Consider the following 7,027-nt stretch of genomic DNA (forward strand, 5'->3'; position numbering starts at 1 on the left):
CAAACACTGCATCAAAGCACTCAAGGCGTTGTTTTCGCTGCCAAGGATTTGGACATATTGCATCTGAATGCTCCAACAAACGTGTCATTACTTTAACCGAGTTTGAAGCCTTGATCGATCCCAGGCCATTATAAAGGCGAACAGATTCAACAACAACCTGTAGAAGAGGTAGTAATAGGACTTGATGAAGGGGACTGCTTGATGATACAAAGAGTGTTAAGTGGGACTGCAGTTCAAGGTGACAATACACAACGAGAATCACTGTTTAGGACCCGCTGCACTATAGGGAACAAGGTTTGTTCAGTTGTCATTGATAGCGGCAGTTGTACTAATGTTGCTTCACAATCCTGGGTGACAAAATTGAACCTGTCAACTGAACCACATCCCTCACCTTATGATCTCCATTGACTCAACCAGGGTAAAGGCATTCGAGTCACCAAACGGGTCTTACTATTATTTACCGTTAGACAGGAATACAAAGATGAAGTTTGGTGTGACATTTTGCCCATGGATGCATGCCATGTATTATTAGGTAGACCTTGGTTATTTGATAGGCGAATCATGCACGATGGACATCAAAATACATACTCGTTTCTCAAAGAGGGAAGGGAAATCACCTTACTACCCCTGTCACCCCATTATCGCAATCAGCGAGCTCTATCTATATTTTCTTTTGGCATGTCTTCTTTATATAAAGTTGAATCCATTTTCTCAAGTTTGAGGTCAAACTTTTTCAAAGAGGGAGAGGATGATAGCCATGAAGATGCTGATTTAAATTTAGTTAACGTTGACAACAATCCGGATCCGGATACGAAAGTGGATGGGTCGGGTCCATGGGTCACAACCCACCCCACCTGAAAGGCAATCCGATTTTCATGCATACTAGCTGCCCACGTTATTTATTTCAACATTTGTTTTATTATTTTAGTTTATTTCCTTTGAATTGTTTTCCTTTGCAGTTATTTAGTTTTCCCTAAATTGTAGTAATGGGTACCCCATGATCTACACCCATGCTTATTTTATTTCTTTATGTAATCGTATACATGAATGAAAAAGGCAGAAGTTTATGTTTGATTAAAAATATTGTGTTAATTTTGTCTCAGTGGATTTTGAGCAAGATTGATTTGGTCTATGCTAGCTCGATTTTGGCATCTCGAGTGGTGTTCTTAGACACGGTTTTTATTCAGAGTGGTGCGTCTGTATCTTCGGTTAAGAAATTGCAGCCCGACTGTTTGTTTCGGAGGTGAATCTGTATCCAAAACGAGCCGTTGATCTATCCGTTATATATTCAATTTCAATTCCTACCCGTTACCGGTGATACTCCTATCAATATGTACAAATGTACAACACTACAATATTCACGATGTTTTGTAGGGGCATACATAAAATTCTACTCATTTCTAATACATACATATATGAACAGAATCTTTTGTTAATAATCATCCTAATTAAAAATATTGTGTTAATTTTGTCTCAGTGGATTTTGAGAAAGATTGCTTTGGTCTATGCTAGCTCGATTTTGGCATCTCGAGTGGTGTTCTTAGACACGGTTTTTTATTCAGAGTGGAGCGTCTGTATCTTCGGTTAAGAAATTGCAGCCCGACTGTTTGTTTCGGTGGTGAATCTATATCCGAAACGAGCCGTTGATCTATCCGTTATATATTCAATTTCAATTCCTACCCGTTACCGGTGATATTCCTATCAATATGTACAAATGTACAATACTACAATATTCACGATGTTTCTATAGGGGCATACATAAAATTCTACCCATTTCCTAATACATACATATATGAACAGAATCTTTTGTTAATAATCATCCTAATTTCTTATTTCAACTAGTTCTTTGTATCTTACTCGTACCGACCAATTAGTTATATATCTACATTATTTCACCTAATGTGTTGACTAATCATTGTTACAAATATTAGTTTAATTTATTATTTCCGGTTCATATAGATACATCAGAGGACTCTATATTCGGCAACCGGGCACGAGCGAGTTACAGGCCTATGTTATGGCAGAACTTATAATACTGGAAGCTCATTTCGGGTTATCTAATGCCACGATTTGTGTGGTACCTGATACGCTTCGAAAACTAAACGAAAAAGCTTATACACCTCGAATTACCTCAATTGGTCCTCTTCACAGAGAAGACCAGCGTCTAAAAGCTATGGAGGAGCACAAAGTGACTCACATGTATCCATTATTTCATCGAGTTGCTGTTTCTGTTGAGATGAATTTGTCCCATATTAGGCGTAAATGTGTACAAGCGATGTTTAGGCTTGTAACTCGAACAAGAGCTTGCTGAAATGATGGTTATTGATGGTTGTTTTATACTTGAGTTACTCTGCACGTTCCGATATGGAGCTGCGGAGAATGATCGAATATTTCACAACATTTTGGTGATACATGACATAAAAAATGATCTGCTTCTGTTAGAGAATCAAATCCCTTTCTTTATTCTCGAAGTGTTGTTTCGTCTCACTCTCCAACGACTCCCAAACCAAGCTTCTCTAAATGAGCTTGTCTTGCATATTTTCAAGGATATGAATATCATAAACAACACCGAGCTTTCGCTAAGGGGTGAGACAGTGGAGCAGTGTCATATCCTTGGGATTTTTCAAAGCTGCTATGGAGATAGAGCAACAGAACGTGGCGTGATCCCAACGATCACATATTCAGCCACTGAAATTGATGCGGTAGGAGTCACTTTCAAGCCACAAAGAAATGCTGACTCCCCGCTTGAACTGAAATTTAACCAATCATCTTTTCTTCCTTGTTTGGTTACTTGTGTAAGTAAAACATGTTTCAAAATTCCAGAATTGCGCATCAATGACTATAATCCGTCGTTATTAGGGAATCTGGTTGCCTACGAGCCGTGTTACCATTTGAGTCGCAATTATGTTACCTCTTTTTCCTTTCTAATGTACAAGCTTATTGATAACAAAGATGATGTTTCATTGCTTGTGAGGTCAAAAGTCCTCCAACACATCCTGGGAGTCAGTGAAGATATCACAAGCGTCTTTAAAAATATTTGCAATGGTGTTGTCCTTCAGGATTTTACTACACTGAGGAATGGAGACGACTGGATGAACACTGCAACCGTTGCTGGCCTAGGTATATATGCGTTAAACTGACTCGGATTTTTGAAAGTACTCCTTGGAAAACGATTACAGTCATTGTAGGGGTGATAATCTTCACCCTGACATTAGTCAAGATCATCCATGATTGGCACAAGTAATTGTGTTACTGTTGTTGATGTTATACGTTCGACATCCATGTTTATGTTCAGTTTTTTCTTTTTTGTTTGATTGAATTTTTCATTGTAAATCATTTTACCTGATTAAAGGTATCCATATAAATTTTGTCTAGTTTCCTATTGTTGCATCACATATGCTACTTAGTGTAAGTCCTCTTTGGATGGATCCAATAACTTTACTCAGATCAAACCGTGTTGTTAGCTAGCGATAATCACTAACAACACTCGGATTTCGGATCTTAGTTTGAAAGAAACAAAAGAAAGAAAGGTAGAAAAGTGGGTGTTTGGTGAGAGAGAAGAACTCTCTTTATTTCCTTGAACTTTTGAATTATGAAAGGTTGGTTGGAGAAATGGGTAAGGTGACCTTTTATATGGTCCCCATTTCTCCAACTTTTATTTTGTCCTTACAAAATAAATGTACTGAGGTACGTATTACACCGACTAAAAGCAAATATAAATACATACGCAATCCTAAAACTAATATAGAATATTAGCCCTACCATCTCTCTCTAGGATTGAGTATGTCCAGGAACCTTCATCAAGTTTCTTGCTTCGTCTTTATTTCTTGAAATTTAGTACTTGTCTTGATCCAAGAGCTTGAACGAGATTGGATCTTGAGCAGTTCTTTATTTTCCGATCTTGAAGACTTGAACTTCAATCTTATTTTCTGGGAAGGATCGTCAGCAACAAATTTTAGAAACATCAGATGCGGGAGGCTCGACATCTAATTTTATTTTGTTGACTTTCTGGTGCCGATTTGTTTCTTTGCTTTGTCCTTCGACTGATATTCTGACATGACCAATTCATTTTTGGGTTCAATCACCAACTGTCATGTTCTCATTTTCTTTTAAGCGCTTCAGCATCTCCAACTTCAGTCTCTGCAGCCCAGGACACTTGATATTGATCATGATCTTCCTGTCCATGTAAAGCTGTACAAAACTTAGAGTGAATAAGATTCGTTCATAGACCCTCTTGAGGGTCAAAGAAGAATTTTCTTTTTCAAAGCATGCCCTTGGTTGAAGTATTTGCAGAATAACTCTAAAATTTTATTTTATCTCAACTTCTCATAAAATATCAATTCAGTCCCTCAACTTATAAATGCTTTGTTTAAGTCTCAGGTTTCCAACGAACATTGTATGAACGACCTTGACAACAAAACACACGATTTTGAATAAAACAAAGATTAACAAAATATGTACAAACACATAAAAACTTATATTTTTTTGGCATTTTTATATATTATAGTATTACGAATATATAAACATAACAAATAAGACAAAAGAAGATAAAAATAAAACTAAGATGGGAGTAAAGATGAAATTAATATTATATAACAATAATATTTACATAATTTTGAAGCACATGTTTTTTTATGAGAAAGATCTCGACATGGAATCACATTATCTGTAACATCCTAGATCACACTTCTATTTGAATAGTATTATGCCAAGAACCCAAAGTCGATTGTAGATATGTTGGTCCACTTAAGCTTAACAAGTATTTTGATTTCACCGTGATATGTTAAGGTTTGAATTAGGCACAATACTTATGTGGTCCCCTGTTAATATGACATGTTACAAACTCCATCATACCTCAGGCATAGTTTGTGTTTATCAGTATCACCCCGAATTGACTCCGACCCTCTAATGATTGATCAAAACATAACTTTTTGCAAATTTTCATTCAAACAATGTTAAATGTTGAACCATGGACTTACATGCCATCCGGACTTACAAGACTTCCTATAAAGTGTTTAGGTCTTACTTGTTTGCCCCACTTCACGTAGCTCTAATATACCCCTTTTTGTTTGATAAATTAACAACTTTTTTGTTGTTGATTTTGAATATTTTAAAGCATTTTGCAGTTTTTCTGCTTTAATAATTTTTTATTTTTCAATATTTGAATCTAAAGCAAAAAGTAATTTAGCAAAAAGTAATTTTCATTGTGACCAATCACTAACGGGCTCGTGTATGATTGACTAGTAACATTTTTGCCTTCATCGATATGACTTATATCGGAGTCGGTAACCGCTTCATAAGAGTGTAACCACTAGCATAGGCGAGTATTTAAGTTTATAGCACTGTGGCACTTACTCATTTGTTAAGCCTATCTACACATCAAGCAATGATCTTGTTGGCTTTTGATATACTCTTTTCATGTGCTAGGATTGTTAAAAACAATTTCTTATCATTTCCAAAGATCGGATCAATTTCTCAAATTTTATAATTTTATATTATCCGACTCCCTCTAAACAGGAGCTCCTTCTAAATGAGAGAATATCTTTTGAAGCATTTTGTTATTTTCCTAACCAAATATAGTTGATTAATAAAATATAATATAAAGTATTTTTGGTAAGTCAAGTGACTTAATTTTTATTTTTCTTAAAGAAATTTAAAATATTTTGGTGATTTATACTTAAGTCATTTTCTTCCTCTAAAGTTGTGAAATATTTGAAAAATATTTACAATTTTATATACAAAAAGATAGATAGGTTGTTTAATCGAAATTGATCGATGGCTTTAGTGAAAATGTCAAAAAAGTTGTTGTAAGATGGACTATCCTAAGCATGTGTTATCGCATCATATAACAAAGTTGAAAAGATTCAAACCGAAGCCCAGCAGCTGATGTTGATTCCAACATTTGAGAGAAGTAGTTGGATGATATGAGTTTAAGAAACGCTCGACAAGTTGTGGTTGATCAATTTGAACAAGTTTAGTTTTGTTGAAGAACAAAGTATGAAAATTTCCCATTATCTGAAGTTTTCCTACCATTTCGCTTACGAAAGACTCGAATCCACCATCGAATGGTTTAGCATCATAAAGCAAGGGTTCGTCTTCCATCATATGTCGGGTGCAACCACTATCTAAGTACTGAATACTCTTGATAGTCCTCCTTGATGGACCCAACATGCACTAAGAGTTTAAATTGACATGGGTTCCCGAGACTTAGTTGTCTCGGGAAAGTCGACTATAAACCGACTAAACTTCATTTTATTTCCTGAAAACAATTTATTTCTTGGCGACTGAAGAACAATCCTTAGGAATCCCAGCACAATCTTGTTACTTGGTTTGGCAATTTTGGACTTTCGTTTTCTTGATTTTAAAACTATTTTTGGTGAATCCTTAGACTTTTTAGTCTTAGGATCCTTTTTGATTTTATCCTTTTTAGTTTTCCAAAATAGTTTTCTCTTGCGTTTTACTTTATTGACTTTGGATCTCACATCCACTTCACTGGCTTCACTATCAGCTTGAGCAGTCCTTGAATATGGGCTACTAAAAGCACCTTTTGGGGACTAACTAAGCCACCTTTGAATATCAAGTTGTTGCTTGAACCAGTGCTTGCGATTTCTTGCAAGGTGAGAAGAATAACCACACACAAAACAACACTTTCTCCTAGGAGCAGTATAGAACTCATCAGAACTATAAAATGGTTGTTGTGGTGGGAAAGGTGATCCGTGGAAAGGAACATGATTATAAAACGCATTTGATGATTGACCCCGATAATAAAAAACAGTAGTGTAATATGGATCAACAAAATTTTGTTAATAATGACCATAGTAGTTGTCATCATAACAATTGTATGACTGGGGACTTTGTGAATGATTTGTTGTTTGAAAAATGATCTTTTATTTGGTGGCACGTATTTACATGAAGTACTCGTTTGATTATCATTTTTAAACACTTTTCTTTTACTTGTATTATCCTCAGCCTTACAATTTGATGATGAACAACTTGATATGTTTACCTCAACATGCCTTTCTAATGA

At 35.6% G+C, this 7,027-nt stretch overlaps 1 pseudogene; it reads left to right on the forward strand.

The window, feature by feature from the left end:
• The first annotated feature begins 201 nt into the window (after nucleotides 1-201).
• On the forward strand, nucleotides 202-3,244 carry LOC143591894 (UPF0481 protein At3g47200-like; annotated as a pseudogene).
• The last annotated feature ends 3,783 nt before the right edge of the window (nucleotides 3,245-7,027 follow it).

This window comes from Bidens hawaiensis, unplaced genomic scaffold, assembly GCF_021521415.1.
Source record: "Bidens hawaiensis isolate Kalapana, Puna unplaced genomic scaffold, B.hawaiensis_p1.1 tig00040140_1, whole genome shotgun sequence".
In the NCBI taxonomy this organism is placed as follows: Eukaryota; Viridiplantae; Streptophyta; class Magnoliopsida; order Asterales; family Asteraceae; genus Bidens; species Bidens hawaiensis.